Source organism: Lygodium microphyllum, chromosome 30, assembly GCF_053477565.2.
Source record: "Lygodium microphyllum isolate KBCC chromosome 30, Lygodium_microphyllum_v1.1.10, whole genome shotgun sequence".
NCBI classification, from domain to species: Eukaryota; Viridiplantae; Streptophyta; class Polypodiopsida; order Schizaeales; family Lygodiaceae; genus Lygodium; species Lygodium microphyllum.
In genome coordinates, this window is record NC_141164.1 from 386672 (window position 1) to 405000 (window position 18329).

The 18329-nt window shown below is 55.8% G+C and overlaps 1 non-coding gene and 3 pseudogenes across 1 annotated transcript; 2 read left to right on the plus strand and 2 right to left on the minus strand.

Moving 5' to 3' along the window:
* Positions 1 to 10973: 10973 nt before the first annotated feature.
* Positions 10974 to 11092, minus strand: LOC148009440 (5S ribosomal RNA; annotated as a pseudogene).
* Positions 11093 to 11912: 820 nt separating this feature from the next.
* Positions 11913 to 13451, minus strand: LOC148009441 (25S ribosomal RNA; annotated as a pseudogene).
* Positions 13452 to 14581: 1130 nt separating this feature from the next.
* Positions 14582 to 14734, plus strand: LOC148009442 (5.8S ribosomal RNA). Its single transcript, XR_015689824.1, has one exon. It is a non-coding gene; the product is annotated as a 5.8S ribosomal RNA (ribosomal RNA).
* A 243-nt stretch (positions 14735 to 14977) lies between these two features.
* Positions 14978 to 18329, plus strand: part of LOC148009443 (25S ribosomal RNA) — a 6564-nt pseudogene continuing 3212 nt past the window's right edge.

An 18329-nucleotide genomic window follows, 5' to 3' on the forward strand; every position in this document is an offset into this window, starting at 1 on the left:
TAGGTTGGGGGAGGGGGGCGGGTCCCGTCGTGTCATGCCGTGTCATGGGGGGGTGATGTCATGGGGGGGGCACATCGCGACATGGTGTGGTGTGTGTTAAGGGGGGAAGGGGGGGCCGAATTTTGGAGGGGGGGAGGGCGCGTCGCGACATGGTGTGGTGTGTGTTGGGGGGGGGGAGGGGGCGTGATGGTGGGTGGGGGTGTTTGTTAAGGGGAGGGGGGCATGTCACGTCGTGTCATGTCATGGGGCGGGGGGGGATGTCATGGGGGGGTGCGCATCCCAACATGGTGTGGTGTGTGTTGAGGGGGGAAGGGGGGGCCAAACTTTGGAGGGGGGAGAGGGCGCGTCGCGACATGGTGTGGTGTGTGTTGGGGGGGGTGTCATGGTGGGTGGGTGTGTGTGTTAAGGGGAGGGGGACACATCGCGTCGTGTCATGTCATGGGGCGGGGGGGGCCGCATCACCACATGGTGTGGTGTGTGTTGAGGGGGGAAGGGGGCGAGCGGAATTTCGGAGGGGGGAGGGTGCGTCGCGACATGGTGTGGTGTGTGTTGGGGGGGGGGGCTCATGGTGGGTGGGTGTGTGTGTTAAGGGGAGGGGGGCACATCGCGTCGTGTCATGTCATGGGGCGGGGGGGAGGGGGGGATGTCACGTCATGTTGGGGAGGGGGAGCCTCGTGTCGTGTCGTGTTAGGGGGGATGTCATGATATGTTGGGGAGGGGGAGGGGGAGGGGAGGGCAGCGCATCATGTTGTGTCATGCGGGGGGGGCTCGAGGGGGCGATGTCATGTTATGTTGGGGAGGGGGCAGGCGCGTCGCGTCATGTCATGGGGGAGGGGGGGATGTCATGTTATGTTGGGGAGGGGGGGTTGTCGCGTTGTGTCATGGCATGGGGGGGAGGGGGCGTTGCGACATGGTGGGTGGGTGTGTGAGTTGAGGGAAGCGGGGGGAAGGGCGCGTTGCGACATGCTCTGGTGTGTGTTGAGGGGGGAGTGGGGGGGGCGTCGCGTCGTGTCATATCATGGGGAGGGGGGGAGGGGGGAGGATGCCATGTTATGTTGGGGAGGGGGAGGGGGCTGCGTCGCGTCATGTTCTGTCATGGGGTGGGAGGGGGAATGTCATGTCATGTTGGGGAGGGGAAGGGGGGCGTGGTGCGTCATGTCGTGTCATGGGGAGAGGGGGGATGCCATGTTATGTTGGGGAGGGGGTTGGGTTGCGCATCGCGTCACGTCATGGGGGGGGAGGGGGGATGTCATGTTATGTTGGGGAGGAAGGCATGTCGCGTCGTGTCGTGGCATGGGGGGGGCGGGCGTTGCGACATGGTGGGCGGGTGTGTGTGTTGAGGGAAGCCGGGGGGGAGGGGAGGGCATGTCGCGACATGGTGTGGTGTGTGTTGAGGGGGGAGAGGGGGGGCGTCGCGTCGTGTCATGTCATGGGGAGGGGGGGAGGGGGGAGGATGCCATGTTATGTTGGGGAGGGGGCGAGGGGGATGTCATGTCATGTTGGAGTCGCATCGTGTCATGTCATGTCATGGGGGGGGAGGGGGGGATGTCATGTTATGTTGGGGAGGGGGAGGGGGGCACGGCGCGTCACATCGTGTCATTGGGGGCGGGGGGGATGTCATGTTATGTTGGGGAGGGGGCGGGCACGTCGCATCGTGTCATGGGGGGGGCGCGTCGCGATATGTTGTGGTGTGTGTTGAGGGGGGAAGGGGGGGCCAAATTTCGGAGGGGGGCAGGGCACGTCGCGACATGGTGTGGTGTGTGTTGAGGGGGGGCGTCATGGTTGGTGGGTGTGTGTGTTAAGGGGAGGGGGGCACGTCGTGTCGTGTCATGTCATGGGGCGGGGGGGAGGGGGGGATGTCACGCCATGTTGGGGAGGGGGAGGGGGGCGCGTCACATCGTGTCATGTCAAGGGGGGAGGGGGGATGTCATGATATGTTGGGGAGGGGGAGGGGGGCGCGGCGCATCACATTGTGTCATGGGGGGGGGCACGAGGGGGGGATGTCATGTTATGTTGGGGAGGGGGGCGGGCGCATCGTGTCATGTCATGGGGGGGGAGGGGGGATGGTATGTTATGTTGGGGAGGGGGCGCGTCACGTCGTGTCATGGCAAGGGGGGGGAGAGGGCATCGCAACATGGTGGGTGGGTGTGTGTGTTGAGGGGGGGAGGGCACGTCGCGACATGGTGTGGTGTGTGTTGAGGGAGGAGGGGGGCGTTGCGTCATGGTGGGCGGGTGTGTGTGTTGAGGGGAGGGTAGCACGTCGCATTGTGTCATGTCATGGGGGAGGAGGGGGGAGGAGTCCCCCCCTTCCCCCCACGACATGGCAACCCCCTGAAAAAACCTCGCTTCATCCATCCCACCCCACCTCACCTCAAAAAGCCATGCTCACTCACCTCACCCCCCGACGATATGGCACACCTTCATCCCCCCCCACCTCTCAAAAAACCCCCAACCCATCCCCACCTCACCTCATCCCACCCCACCCCACCTCGCCTTACCCCCCCATGACATGGCGCACCTTCCCCCCCTAAGAAAACCCCACTCCACCCAACCCCCTGCCCCCCCACGACATGGCACAACCCCACCCCACCTCATCTCCCCACAACATGGCACACCCATATTCCCCCCCTCCCCCCAACCTCTTAAAAAACCCCCACCCCACCCCACCTCACCTCAACTCAAAAAACCCCCACTCAACGCACCCCACCTCACCCACCCCCCCCAAAAAACCCCACTCCACAACACTCCACTTCACCTCACCCCCCCAAGACATGGCGCAAACCCCCCTCCCCCAAAAGAAAACCCGCTCCACCCATCCCACCCCACCTAACCTCAAAAAACCCCGCTCAACCCACCTCAACCCGCCACGACATATCACACCCTCATCGCCTCCCCCCCTTTCCCCAAAAAAACCCGATCCATCCATCCCAACCCACCTAACCTCAAAAAACCCCGCTCAACCCTCCATGACACATCACACCGTGATCGCCTCCCCCCCCACCCACCCCACCCTACCTCACCTCCCCTCAAAAAACGTTGCTCAACCCACCCCCCAAAAAACTTCACTCCACCCTAAACCCCCCTCCCACCTCACCTCACCCCCCCATGACATGGTGCATCTTCCCCCTAAGAAAACCCCGCTCCACCCAACCCTCGGGCCTCCCCCCCAAAACACCTCACACCACCCCACCCCACCTCACCTCACCCCCCCACGACGTGGTGCACCTTCCCCATAAGAAAACCCCGCTCCACCCAACCCCCCGCCCTCCCCCCCCAAACACCTCACACCACCCCACCCCACCCCACCCCCCCATGATGTGGTGTACCTTCCCCCTAAGAAAACCCCACTCCACCCAACCCCCCGCGCCCCCCCAAAAAAAAAACCCCACTCTACCCAAGACCGTCATCCCAAAAAAAAAACCCACTCCACCCAAGTCCATTCCCCCCACCCCCCCACCCAAAAGAAAAGTCACTCCACCGAAGGCCCCCTCCCACCCCTCCCCCTTGCACCTCATCCCCCCACGACACAGCGCATCCCCCCCACCCCACCCCCAAAAACCCCGCTCCATCCAAACCATCCCACCTCACCTCAAAAAACCCCGCTCAACCCCACCCACCTCACCTCACCCCCCCACGACACGGCACACCCCGTGCCCCATGGCACGGCACACCCTCCCACCCCACCTCAAAAAATCCCACTCCATCCACACCACCCCACCCCACCCCACCTCAGAGAACCCTGCTCAACCCACCCCACCTCATCTCAGCCCCCCACGACACGGCGCATCCGTCCCCCCACCCCACCTCAAAAAACCCTGCTCAACCCACCGCACCTCACCTCACCCCCCCATGACACGGCACACCCCCGCCCCACAACACGTCACACCACTCCCATCCCACCTCACCCCCCCACAATGCGGCGCATCCCCCCGCACCCCAGCTCGAAAAACCCCGCTCCATCCACAGCACCCCACCATGCCTCCAAGAACCCAGCTCCATCCACAGCACCCCACCACGTCTCGAAAAATGCCGCCCGACCCACCCCACCTCACCTCACCCCCCCACCCCCACGACACGGCGCATCCCACCCCACCTCACCCCCCCACGACATGGTGCATCCCCCCGCACCCCACCTCGAAAAAACCCGCTCAATCCACACCACCCCACCACGCCTCCAAAAACCCCGCTCGACCCACCCCACCCTGCCTCACCCCCCCACGACACAGCACATCCACCCACCCCAGCGCACCCACCCACGACGCAGCGCATCCCCCCCACCTCACCCCCAATGACACGGCACATCCCCCCCGCACCCCACCTCGAAAAACCCTACTCCATCCACACCACCCCACCATGCCTCCAAAAACCCCACTCGACCCACCCCACCCTGCGTCACCCCCCATGACACGGCACACCCCACCATACCCCCCACGACGCCCCCCCGCACCCCACCTAGAAAAACCCCGCTCCATCCACACCACCCCACCACGCCTCCAAAAACCCCACTCAACCCACCCCACCCCGCGTCACCCCCCCACAATACGGCACACCCCCCACCCAACCGCACCCCCCACAACGCCCCCCGCACCCCACCTGGAAAAACCCTGCTCCAACCACACCACCCCACCATGCCTCCAAAAACCCGGCTCGACCCACCCCACCCCGCGTCACCCCCCCACGACACGGCACACCCCACCCCACCCCCCCACGACGCCCCCCCACACACCACCTTGAAAAACCCCGCTCCATCCACATCACCCCACCACGCCTCCAAAAATCCCACTCAACCCACCCCACCCCGCGTCACCCCCCCATGACATAGCAGACCCCCCACCCCACTGCACCCCCCACAAGGTCCCCCTGCACCCCACCTCGAAAAACCCCGCTCCATCCACACCACCCAACCACGCCTCCGAAAACCCCGCTCGACCCACCCCACCCCGCATCACCCCCCCACGACACGGCACACCCCCCCACCCCACCGCACCCCCCCTCGACGTGGTGCATCCCCCTGCACCCCACCTCGTAAAACCCCACTCTATCCACATTACCCCACCACGCCTCCAAAAACCCCGCTCCATCCACAGCACCCCACCACACCTCGAAAAACCTTGCTCGACCCACCCCACCTCACCTCACCCCCCACCCCCACGACACGGCGCATCCCAGCCCACCTCACCCCCCCACGACGCGGTGCATCCCCCCCACACCCCACCTCGAAAAACCTCTCTCCATCCACACCACCCCACCACGCCTCTGAAAACCCCGCTCGACCCACCCCAGCCCACGTCACCCCTCCCCCCCACGACACGGCACACCCCCCACCCCACCGCACCCCCCACGATGCAGCGCATCCCCCCCGTACCCCACCTCGAAAAACCCCGCTCCATCCACACCACCCCACCACGCCTCCAAAAACCCCGCTCGATCCACCCCACCCCGCGTCACACCCCTCCACGACACAGCACACCCCCCACCCCACCTCATCCCCCCACGACACGGCGCATCCCCCCCACACCCCACCTCGAAAAACCTCGCTTCGTCCACACCACCCCACCATGCCTCGAAAAACCCCGCTCGACCCACCCCACCTTACCTCACATTCCACGACATGGCGCATCCCACCCCACCTCACCCCCCGCAGCACGGTGCATCCCCCCTGCACCCCACCTCGAAAAACCCCGCTCCATCCACACCACCCCTCCACTCCTTGAAAAACCCCGCTCGACCCATCCCACCTCACCTCACCCCCCCATGACACGGCACACCCCCCCACCCCACCTCACCTCACCCCCCACGACACGGCGCATCCCACCCCACCTCACCTCCCCACAACACGGCGCATCCCCCATGCACCCCACCTTGAAAAACCCCGCTCGACCCACCCCACCTCACCTTACCCCCTCCCCACGACACGGCACACCTCCCTCACCCCACCTCACCTCACCCCCCACGACGCGGCACATGCCCCCCGCACCCCACCTCAAAAAACCCCGCTCCATCCACACCACCCAACCACGCCTTGAAAAACCCCGCTCGACCCACCACACCTCACCTCACCCCCCCTCCCCCCCACGACACGGCACCCCCCCCACCCCACCTCACCTCACCTCACCCCCCTGTAAGGGCTTTGTAGCTATACCATGTCGTTGCTACCGATTGCACCTATATAGGGAGTAGTAGTGACTCAAAGCCCTGCTTTGTTTCCACTCTACGTGTGATTCCCTATGCCCAATGGTGAACCCTCTTATGTGCGGCGTCACGAGGGTGTAGTCCTGGGATGTGTCTATGTTGTCCCGCTTTTTGGATTGAGTAATACAAGAGTATACCTTGAGCTCATATCGTGTTACCTTTCTATGTTGTGTTGAGTGCGTAACGAGTGAAAGTTTATCACACTTGATATTAGAGCAACTCTTGCTCGAAGTGAAGGAGTGCTCACGGAAGCAGGAGAAAGGATCCAGTGCCCCGAAGAAAGGATCCCACCATCTGAAGACGTGACGCGGCTTCCCCGCGGCACGACCCACACCACCACCGGCAAAACGCGGCTTCCCCGTGTCGACACCACCACCAACCACATGGAGGACAAAAGGGAGAACGTCACCCTCCCACCACTGGAGGAGAGGAAGAAGAGTATGGGACAAGAATGGAGAGTGGTCCAGGAGGAGAAAGTGGCCGGACTAGAAAGACAGTTAGATGGTATGTCAGGCATGCTAGAATGAATATGGAGGAACATGCACATGAAAGAAGAGGAGGAAGAAAGGAGAAAAAAGTTAGAAGTAGAGCAGGGCTATAGAGAATGGGTGATTCAACAACAAGAAGAGGAGAAAAGACACCGAATGCAAGAGGAGATGGATAGAACGGGTAGAGAGGAGACATATAGGAGGGCGCAAGATACAAGGAAGGAGAAGGAGAAAGTAGTAGAATTAGGAAGCAAAAGAAAGACAAGAAGAAGGAGAAGAAGCACCATCGCAAAGAAGAGGAAGATAGCAGTAGTTCAGAAGATGATTATGGAAAATTCAAGATGCCCCAACCCGCCAAGTACAAGGGAGAGAGGGATGGTTTGGTTCTGAAGAAGTGGATCGCAGAGGTGGACAAGTACTTAAAGTATTCACGAATTACTGAAGAGAGGAAGGCGGAGGTGGTAGCCATTTACTTGGAGGAGGACGCTACCACTTGGTACTTGCTAGAACAAGAGCAGGGCCACACAATCTGTTCGTGGGAAGAACTCTAGGAAGAACTAAAGGACTACTTTATTCCAAAGCTGGAGAAATTCAAAGTGAGAGATGAATGGAGGAACCTCAAGGAAACACAGGGAAAGATGAAAGAATATGTGCCCAAGCAAGTCGAAAAATCAGTCAAACAAGGAGATATGGTCTATCTATGCATGATCTGACCGATTGAACAAGAAGAAAGTGGCAAGAAACCCAGACAACAGAACAAGAAAACAGAGGTGGCAGAAATACTAGAAGAGTTCAAAGATGTGATGCCAGCCGAGCTTCCTAAGGGTCTACCACCCAGGCGAGATGTAGATCACAAAATTGAGCTAATCCCAGGGTCTGCCCCACCAACCCAAGCTCCCTATTGCATGAATCACACTGAACTAATGGAACTGAAGAAGCAACTGCATGAGCTAGAAGAAAAAGGATTCATCCGCCCTAGCAAATCCCCCTTTGGTGCCCCAGTGCTATTTATAAAGAAGAAGGATGGGGGACTCAAACTCTGTGTAGATTATAGGGCCCTTAACAGAATCACCATAAAAACCAAATACCCCATGCCCCTAGTGGAGCATCTCCTAGATAGGTTACACGGGGCCAAGTACTTTAGCCGATTTGACCTTAGATCCGGATACCACCAAATCTGCATAGCAAAAGAAGATATCCCGAAAACAGCATTCCGCACCCGATATGGTAGTTTTGAGTGGCTAGTACTAGGATTCGGCCTAAGCAATGGGCCAGGAACATTTTGTGGCCTCATGGATGGAGTCTTTAGACCGAAGATAGATATCTTTGTCATTATCTACATTGATGACCTCCTAGTCTACAGCAAAACATTAGAAGAACATAAGCAGCACCTACGCCGAGTTTTTGAGAAACTGCGGCAGCACCAGTTATATGCCAAGCCAGAAAAATGTGAGTTTGCAGTGAAAGAGTTGGAGTTCTTAGGCTTTATTGTAGGAGCAGATGGAATCAAAGTGGATCCTAAGAAGGTGGAAGCCATCCAAAGATGGCCTGTACTCAAGAATGTAAGAGAAGTGCGGGTCGGCTTCACAGTGTTTTGCCAAAGATTTATAAAAGATTACAGCCTCATCACTGCCCCCCTCTCCCACCTCACCAAGGAAGATCACCCTTTTACATGGGGGAATGCGCAACAGGAAGCCTTTGAGTAGATGAAGAAGTGCATGAGCCAAACTCCTATCCTAAAGGTGACAAACTTTACTAAACCCTTTGAAATTTCCACAGATGCATCTGATTACGGCATAGGAGGTGTCCTGGTACAAGAGAGTCACCCCATTGCTTATGAGTCAAAGAAGTTCGCCGGTGCTGAAACAAGGTGGAGCACGCATGAGAAGGAAATGTTGGCAGTCATACACTGCCTTAGAAAATGGAAGCATTATGTTCAAGACAAGCATACATTCATCTTCACTGACAACATCTCCCTCAAATACTTCCAATCTCATCCCAAGTTATCGGCAAAGCAAGCCCGCTGGCTAGACTTCCTAGCCGAATTCGACCTGGAGATTAAACACAAACCCGGCTCCACTAACAATATAGCAGATGCATTGAGCCGGAAAACTGACCTAAAAGAAGTCATAACATCATTGGCCTTAGCATCCGGAGCGGCCAAAGCGGAAGATCAAGATGCAAAAGAATTCTTGAAGAAATGGAGAGACCGCAATGCAGCAGCTAAACAAAGCCTAAGCAGAGCAAGATCACCATGACAGAGCAAGAAAACAAAAAGAGAAAGGCTGTACTATTCACCAAAGGAGACATGGTCCTAGTGAGCTCTAAGAATATGTCACTTCCCAAAAACATGACCCCCAAATTCAATCACCGTTACTATGGACCCTACCGAATCACTCAAGTGCTGAACAAAGTCACCTACAAGCGACCTGCCAGACAGTGTTTGTGTTCATAACGCATTTCATGCTCGCCTTCTGCGCAGGTTCTATCCCGACAACCAATGGGGACGACGTGTACTGATGCTCCATTCCAATGGTCTCTTCGAAGTAGAAGCCTTCCTCCGACGCCGGCAACAAATAGGCTTCCCCGAATACCTCACCAAGTGGCACATGCATCCACTCAAGGAGGCCACTTGGATCTCAGAAGCGGAGGCCCACGAACGCGGAAAGGATGCCTTCGCCCTTTGGCTCGAGGAGAACCCCCCAGCTCCTTCCAACGACCCTTGAGCCTTTCCAGTACTTTAACAAATAATGCGGTTCTCAAGCATAGACCCACACATGCCCCCACTCCTCAAATGTGATCGAGTCGAGGGTGGACCCGCATGGTAGCAATCATCCAAAAACAACTCCAGCAAATAAAAAGCTCCAACGTCCTAGTGAGATAGACACTGGCCAGTCTGATAGCATAGACTGTGTTAAGACCCCGCGGTCCCTTAGACCGGCAAACACTGACCAGCTTGATAGGAAAAGCTGCGTTAAGACCCCGGATGAGTCAAATAAAAAATGCTACCCTTAGATTGCTGAGATCGGCAATCCAGTAAAAGCGGGGGTGAGTGTAAGGGCTTTGTAGCTACACCATGCCGTTGCTACCGATTACACCTATATAGGGAGTAGTAGTGACTCAAAGCCCTACCTTGTTTCCACTCTACATGTGATTCCCTATGCCTAGTGGTGAACCCTCTTATGTGCGGCATCACGAGGGTGTAGTCCTGGGATGTGTCTATGTTGTCCCGCTTTTTGGATTGAATAATACAAGAGTATACCTTGAGCTCATATCGTGTTACCTTTCTGTGTTGTATTGAGTGTGTAATGAGTGCAGGTTTATCACACCCCCCACGACACGGCACATCCCCCCTGCACCCCACCTCAAAAAACCCCGCTCCATCCACACCACCCCACAACGCCTCAAAAAACCCTGCTCGACCCACCACACCACAGCTCACCTCACTCTCCCACCCCACCTCACCCCCCCCATGACACGGCGCATCCCCCACGCACACCACCTTGAAAAACCCCGCTCCATCCACACCACCCCACCATGCCTCGATAAACCCCGCTCAACCCACCTCACCTCACCTCACCCCCCCCACACGGCAAGGCACACACCCCCCCACCCCACCCCACCTCACCTCACCCCCCCACAACACGGCCCATCCCACCCCACCTCACCCCCCCATGACACGGTGCATCCCCCACGCACCCCACCTCGAAAAACCCCGCTCCATCCACACCACGCCACCCAACCACACCTCGAAAAACCCCGCTCAACCCACCGCACGTCACCTCACCCCCCACGACATGGCACACCCTCCCTCCTCAGAAATCCCACTCCGCAATGACACGGCACACACACCCCATTGCACACAACCCCCTCCCGCGACATGGAACCACCCATTCCCCGGCGGACCTCCTAAAAAAACCCCCCCACGACATGGCACCACCCAACCGCCCCATGACATGGCACACCCTCCCTCCTCAGAAATCCCCGCTGCAACAACTCGCCCGCACAACATGACACGCCCTCCCTCCTCGGAAAACCCCGCTCCACCACACCCCCCCACAACATGGCACACCCTCCGCTCCCAAAAAACCTCGCATCATGAGGAGGGGGTATCAGTGAAAGTGAGGCAGAGTGAGGAACCAGGCACGACGTATGCAAAGACAATCGCGACGAGGAGAGGAGGCGCCGCGTCATGGCAAGGTGAGGGGGTTTCCTACCACGATGTCAGTGTTGGAGAGTCAAGACGTGATCCGAGGGGATTTCCATGCCATGGTCTCGAAACAAGCATGCAAAAGGGTGTAGCACCAGGACTTTCCGGGAGGTCACCCATCCCAATATTGTTCTGGCCCAACCGCGCTTAGCTGCGGAGTTCTGATGGGATCAGGTGTATTAGCGCTAGTATGACCGCACCACGAACACAAAGGAATTCCAAAGAGCTCTTGTATACTCACAAAGTGGCACGAGAGAGCTCAAGAGTGAGGCATGGTGGCATGCCATGCCGTTCATGCCACGGAGGACGCGACTCAACGCGAACCCTAAACCCTGCGCACATGGAGGCGATGCACAAAAGATTGAATGACGCCGTCGCGTGCCATTTCTAACACGAAGGGCAAGCATCCACGTGAAGATCACCCCGTGCACACATAGGCGACTATGTAGAAAAGATCGAGCCACAAAATACGTGCTATGGAGGACACGTGCCCACAGCATGCCACAAGGCGGTGGGGGAGAGGGGGGCATGCCATTCATACCAGGAGGACCCGTGTCCATGCAAGCACTAAACCCCGCACACATGAGATTGAGTCATAGAATCCATGCCATGGACGAACTTGGAATGCCATCGACACCGTGGGCGAGCATCCACTCGAAGAGAACCTTGCGCACATAAAGGCAACGAGGTACAAAAGATCAAGTTATAGAATCCACGTCGCGGAGAGCGCATGTCCACGTGAAGAAGAGAACCCCACGCACGTGGAGGCGACGCACAGAAGATCGGAGTCGTAGAATCCATGCCACAGCGGGCGGACTTGAAATGCCACGGATGCCGACGAGGCGAGACAAGCACAAAAACCGCACTAATGCAAGCGAGCCAAGGCAGGGAATGTGAAGAGAAGGCGATCAAACCGCCTGCACAAGCTCGGCTAGATCGGGTGCACGGTGTGCGCGAGGACTTGGGGGCGCACACAAGGGCCGAGGCCAAGAAAACCCCATCGAACCGAGCGGAAGGGGGACAAATCGATGCGGCGGTGGGCTGAATCTCAGTGGATCGTAGCAGCAAGGCTACTCTGCCACTTACAATACCCAGCCACATATTTAAGTTGTCTGCAAAGGATTCATCTCCCCGATCGTTCAGAATTTCCATTCAGAGTCCTCGAGGCGACCACTTCCGGCACCTCGAGGGAGACTCTCGACACATGCTCTCGGGGATGAGCGAGCGCCCCTACTATCAGTTGGGTAACAATCGGGGAGGTAGAGAGCGCCGCGTCTAGCATGGATTTTGACTTAGAGGCATTCAGTCATAATCCTACACATAGTAGCTTCGCGCCACTAGCTTTTCAACCAAGCGCAATGACCAATTATGTAAATCAATGGTTCCTCTCGTACTAAGTTGAATTACTATTGCGGCACCACTCATCAGTAGGGTAAAACTAACCTGCCTAAACCCAACTCACGTTCCCTATTGGTGGGTGAACAATCCAACACTTGGCGAATTCTACTTCACAATGATAGGAAGAGCCGACATCGAAGGATGAAAAAAGCAACATTGCTATGAACGCTTGGCTGCCACAAGCCAGTTATCCCTGTGGTAACTTTTCTGACACCTCTAGCTTCAAATTCCGAAACACTAAAGGATCGATAGGCCATGCTTTCACAGTTTGTATTCCTACTGAAAATCAAAATCAAATGAGCTTTTACCATTTTGTTCCACACGAGATTTCTGTTCTCGTTGACCTCATCTTAGGACACCTGCATTATCTTTTAATAGATGTGCCGCCCCAGCCAAACTCCCCACATGAAATTGTCTTCTGCCTGGATCGGCACACGTGAGCGTGCCTTAAGACCAGAAGCAGGGGCCGAGCCCCGCCTCCACCTCATGGAGTAAGTAAAATAACATTAAATGTAGTGGTATTTCACTTGCGCCAAAGGCTCCCACTTATTCTACACCCCTCAATTCATTTCACAAAGTCAGACTAGAGTGAAGCTCAACAGGGTCTTCTTTCACAAAGTCAAGCTCAACAGGGTCTTCTTTCCCCGCTGATTCTTCCAAGCCCGTTCCCTTGGCTGTGGTTTCGCTAGATAGTAGATAGGGAGAGTGGGAATCTCGTTAATCCATTCATACGCGTCACTAATTAGATGACGAGGCATTTGGCTACCTTAAGAGAGTCATAGTTACTCCCGCTGTTTACCCGCGCTTGGTTGAATTTCTTCACTTTGACATTTAGAGCACTGGGCAGAAATCACATTGCGTCAACATCCGCAGGGACCATCACAATGCTTCGTTTTAATTAAACAGTCAGAGTCCCCTTGTCCGTACTAGTTCTGAGACGGCTGTTCACCGCCTAGGGAGGGCCGCCCCGCGAGGGATGACGTTCTGCCCCCGTCACCCGATCGGCACGCGGAGGTCTGCCCTCGCCGCTGGGGCGGCTCAAGCAGGCCCTCGACAGCCTCCGAGGTCAAGAAGCAAACCCCTAGACCTAGCCCTCAGAGCCAATTCTTTTCCAGAAGTTACAGATCCGTTTTGCCGACTTCCCTTGCCTACATTGTTCTATCGACCAGAGGCTATTCACCTTGGAGACCTGATGCGGTTATGAGTACGACCGGGCGTGATCGGCATTCGCTTCTCCAGATTTTCATGGGCCGCCGGGGGCGCACCAAACACCGCGAGACATGCGCTGGATCCTATCTCTGGGTGATCCGATTTCAGGGTGGGTGGGCTGTTAAAAAGAAAAGAGAGAACTCTTCCCGAGGCCCCCACCGGTGTCTCCGGATTCGATCACGTTGCCGTCCACCGCCATGTCCCGGTTCGGGAATATTAACCCGATTCCCTTTCGATGAGCGGCGCACATTGCGCCCTTGACACAGGACTGCCCCATCTCTTAGGATCGACTAACCCATGTCCAATTGTTGTTCACATGGAATCTTTCTCCACTTCGGTCTTCAAAGTTCTCATTTGAATATTTGCTACTACCACCAAGATCTGCACTGGGGGCCGTTTCACTCGGGCTCGCGCCCAGAGCTGCACCACGATCCCCATGCCCTCCTACTCATCGGGGCCTTGCACTCACCCCGATGGCTAGGATAGGTTGCGCGCTTCAGCGCCATCCATTTTCGGGGCTAGTTGATTCGGCAGGTGAGTTGTTACACACTCCTTAGCGGATTTCGACTTCCATGACCACCGTCCTATTGTCTTAATCAATCAACACCCTTTGTGGGATCTAGGTTAGCATGTAGTTTGGCACTGTAACCCGGCTTTTGGTTCATCCCACATCACCAGTTCTGCTTACCAGAGTTTCCTACCAATTGAATGGTCCAGTGAAGTTTTCAGATTGCGGCGATGCTTGAATGTCCGTAAGAACAATGCGAACCCTGGAATGTCCGTGAGGGATCGCGCTCGGAGGCGTGGTCGGCATCCTCTCTCCCCTCGTCGAAGTCGGGCGACAGTGGGGGAGGCTATGCTTCGGGGTCGTCCCGCGACCGTGCGGGTGGAGGAGGAAGGAGGCACACCTTCGACCTCTCTCCCTTGCTCAAGGTGCTCCCCCTCGGTCGTGCTCATTTAGCAATGCCGCCGCCTTGCTAAACCTTTTGCCCCTCCACGCACGCGGGGGTGGCAGGAGGAACTTGATAAACCTTGTCTTGTCTGAGATTCCTCCCCTCGGGAGGATCGAAAAACAAAACACAACGACTCTTAGCAATGGATATCTTGGCTCTTGCAACGATGAAGAATGAAGCGAAATGTGATACGTAGTGTGAATTGCAGAATTCCGCGAATCATCGAGTCTTTGAACGCAACTTGCGCCCGCGGCTCGTGCAAGGGCATGCCTGCTTGAGCATCCCTAACTCCCCCACACCCTCTCCCCTTCTTCGGGGGAGAGGGTGGAATTGGTCATTCGCGCTCTGACGTGATGCCGCGTTTGGCTGGAATGTACCGGCAGCATCGTGCGGTGACGTTGCTCTGCAAGGGTGGTTCATCTCCTCGTCGAGGTGGCGGCTATTTGCGGGTGCCTCTTCCCGGGTGCATGTGTCGGATCGGGCTCTTCCGAGTCCAGCCTTGCCCTCGGCGACCCGAAACGCAACTCGGACCTCAAATCAGGCAAGGCTACCCGCCGCTGAGTTTAAACATATCACTAAGTGGAGGAAAAGAAACTAACCACGATTTCCCTAGTAGCTGCGAGCGAACCGGAAAGAGCCCAGCTTGGAAATCGCACGGCTTTGCCGTGCGAATTGTAGTTTGGAGAGGCGTCCCCTACGGCGAACCAAGCTCAAGTCCCCCTAGAAAGGGGTGTCAGAGAGGGTGAGAGCCCCGTCGAGCTGGGACCCTATCGGCCCATGAGACGCCATTGATGAGTCGGGCTATTTGGGAATGCAGCCCTAAGTGGGTGGTAAATTCTGTCCAAGGCTAAATATGGGCAAGAGACCAATAGCGAACAAGTATCGCAAGGGAAAGATGAAAAGGACTTTGAAAAGAGAGTTAAAAAGTGCTTGAAGTTGCTGGGAGGGAAGCGAATGGATGCCGCGGGTGCGCCCAAGTCAGATGCGGAATGGTGCAAGTTGGTCCGCCGCTCGACGCGGGGCGCTGGTTAGCGTGGGCCGGTGCGGCGGGACAAGAGCGGGCTTTAGATGGCTTGCCGATGCCGTCACGTTGGCCGAGGAACGAAGTGTGCGCCACTTGTGGCGGGCTCTACACCTGCATGCTCGGGACGTTGGCGCTCTGGGCTTTCCATTCGACCCATCTTGAAACACAGACCAAGGAGTCTAACATGTACACGAGCCGGTGGGTGGCAAACCCATGAAGGCGCAAGGAACCTAACAGGTGGGATCCCCTTCACGGGGTACACCATCGACCGACCATGATCTTCAGTGAAAGGTTTGAGTGGGAGCGTACCTGCTAGGACCCAAAAGATGGTGAAGTATGCCTGAGCAAGGCGAAGCCAGAGGAAACTCTAGTGGAGGCTCGTAGCAATACTGACGTGCAAATCGTTCGTCAGACTTGGGTATAGGGGCAAAAGACTAATCAAACCATCTAGTAGCTGGTTCCCTCCGAAGTTTCCCTCAGGATTGCTGGAGCTCCTCGCAGTTTTATCATGTAAAGCAAATGATTAGAGGCATCGGGGGTGAAACACCCTCGATCTATTCTCAAACTTTAAATAGGTAAGCGGCTGGGGTTGCTCTGTTGAACCTGGGTGCGGAATGCAAGCTCTAAGTGGGCCATTCTTGGTAACCAGAACTGGCGATGCAAGATGAATGGAAAGCCGGGTTACGGTGCCGAACTGCGCGGTAACCTAGATCCCACAAAGGGTGTTGATTGATTAAGACAGAAGGATGGTGGTCATGGAAGTCAAAATCCACTAAGGAGTGTGTAACAACTCACCTGCCGAATCAACTAGCCCCGAAAATGGATGGCGCTGAAGCGCGCAACCTATACTCGGCCATCAGGGAGAGTGAGAGACCCCGATGAGTAGGAGGGCGTGGGGGTCGTGGCGCAGCTCTGGGCGTGAGCCCGAGTGAAATGGCCCCCAGTGCAGATCTTGGTGGTAGTAGCAAATATTCAAATGAGAACTTTGAAGACCGAAGTGGAGAAAGGTTCCATGTGAACAGCAATTGGACATGTCGATCCTAAGAGATGGGGAAGTCCTGTGTCAAGGGCACAATGCGCGCCGCTCATCGAAAGGGAATCAGGTTAATATTCCCAAACCGGGACATGGTGGTGGACGGCAACGTGACCGAATCCGGAGACGCCGGCGAGGGCCTCGGGAAGAGTTCTGTTTTCTTTTTAACAGCCCACCCACCCTGAAATCGGATCACTCAGAGATATGGTCTAGTGGCTGGTAAAGCACCGCACATCTCGCGGTGTCCAGTGTGCCCCCCACGGCCCGTGAAAATATGGAGGAGCGAATACCGATCACGCCCAGTCGTACTCATAACGGCATCAGGTCTCCAATGTGAACAGCCTCTAGTCGATAGAACAATGTAGGTAAGGGAAGTTGGCAAAACAGATCCTTAAATTTGGGAAAACGATTGGCTCTGAGGGCTGGGTCTAGGGGTTTGCTTCTTGACCTCGGAGGCTATCGAGGGTCTGCCCGAGCTGCCCCAACTATGAGGGCGTGTTGAGAATCAGCAATCACACTCAAACAGCCTCTTTGTATGGAGTCTCAGGGTCAAGGATATGTAGGCTAACTTATCCCATATGCACAATGGTGCCTACTGCAATTTCCTACTTTCCTATAAAGCATTGTACTTGCTTCCTTTCTTAATGCAATGATAGTACTCTTTTCATTTCAGTAAAGTGTCAATGTCATTGTCCACATACACAAGATTGTGTTTATGAGTCCAAGTCTCAATCTTGGAACCTAATTCACTTGTGTAACAAACAGTGTCCATTCCATCATGAGTCTACACTTCTCTTTCCATCCTCCATAGCTTCCGGTTATGTCATGCTCTAGATCCCGCATTTCTAACAGGGCGGACCTCCGCGTGCCGATCGGGTGACCGGGCAGAGCGTCGTCCCTCGCGGGGCGGCCCTCCCTAGGCAGTGAATGTTGAGAATCAGTAATCACACTCACTAAATAGCCTCTTTGTATGGAGCTTCAGGGCCAAGGACATGCAGGCTAACCTATCCCATATGCACAGTGGTGCCTACTGCAGTTTCCTATTTTCCTATAAAGCATTGTACTTGCTTCCTTTTCTTAATGCAATGATAGTACTCTTTTCTTTTCAGTGAAGTGTCAATGTCACTGTCCACATACACAAGATTGTGTTTATGAGTCCAAGTTTCAATCTTGGAACCTAATTCACTTGTGTAACAAACAGTGTCTTTGCCTTCTCCATCATGAGTCCACACTTCTCCTTCCATCGACCATAACTCACTGCCATGCTCTAGATCCCGCATGTTTCTCAACATGGTATCAGAGCCCAGTTGGGCATGGCTCAGCTCGGGTTAGCCCTCCTCAGCCCTCTGTCAGCTCATGTTAATCTCTGGTAAGCTTAGTTTCATCCCATGACTTCATGTCCCAACTCTACCTTCACTTAAGCTTCCATGGCAACCATAGCCAGCAGCACCCTGTCAGATTGAGCCACTTATATCTCACTCCACAGGTCAAATATCTTGGAGCTTCCTTTTAGAAAAGTGTTCTCCAACTCACAAAGCTTCCTTGTATCACATCAATCCATGACATTTGGCTATCTGAAGCTCAGCATTGTGAAAATTCCCAGTCACTGCCATAGTCTTCAATTGTGACTTGTAGGACATACCCTCCATGGAACCTTCATATCTCTCTCTGTAGAGCATATCTTCATGAACTCTTATCTAGACATGTCTTCCTCTACTTAGGGCGCTCCCTCCTGGCACAGAAATCGACCACATTGGTGATCTGCAGCCCTGTCATTGTAGAAATTCGTGGCTGCTGACGAAATCTGTGCCTGATCTGTTCG